We start from the raw sequence: 846 nt of genomic DNA, 5'->3' as shown, positions 1-846 counted from the left end.
AGAACAGTAGGATATAAAACTCTATTTCATTTCATTAGTCCAATAAGGTACAGAACAGTAGGATATAAAACTCTATTTCATTTCATTAGTCCAATAAGATACAGAACAGTAGGATATAAAACTAAATTTTCATTTCATTAGTCCAATAAGATACAGAACAGTAGGATATAAAACTAAATTTTCATTTCATTAGTCCAATAAGATATAGAGCAGTAGGATATAAAACTCCATTTCATTTCATTAGTCTAACAAGATACAGAACAGTAGGATATAAAACTATATTTCATTTCATTTCATTAGTCTAACAAGATATAGAGCAGTAGGATATAAAACTCCATTTCATTTCATTTCATTACTATAGAATCTATTTCAATGATATTTTCGGACTAAGAAGCCTCGTGATGTGAGATATTAATTTTATTGCTGTTTTATAAAACAATCTATTACTTATTACCATAATGCATCGCCCTCGGCCTTCATAAATGAAATGAAATAAATAATATTAAGAAATAAACAAATAAAATTGATTAAACCAGTGTTGACAATGACATTGTACTCTTCTTTTAGGATCTGGATCAAAAAAATATCAATGTAGAGATATCAAATGAGGAAGTTGTTCAAGGACATTGGAGCCCAAATTTGTTGTCATTGAGGGGATTTGCAGAAATACAAAATATCTGCCCGAAAAAAAGAAAAAAAAATTATCTTTGTGATCGGCCCCAACAATAGGCCAATGGCCAAATGGCTGCTGTACAACTTTGAATTTTGGAGGGGCCACCTAGAATCCATTTTAGAGGGGTCATGCTGTGGGGGGGGGGGGGGGGGGGGGGGGGAAAAAAAAGGTAT

Source organism: Lottia gigantea (assembly GCF_000327385.1).
Source record: "Lottia gigantea unplaced genomic scaffold LOTGIsca_39, whole genome shotgun sequence".
NCBI classification, from domain to species: Eukaryota; Metazoa; Mollusca; class Gastropoda; family Lottiidae; genus Lottia; species Lottia gigantea.
This window is presented reverse-complemented; position numbering follows the sequence as displayed.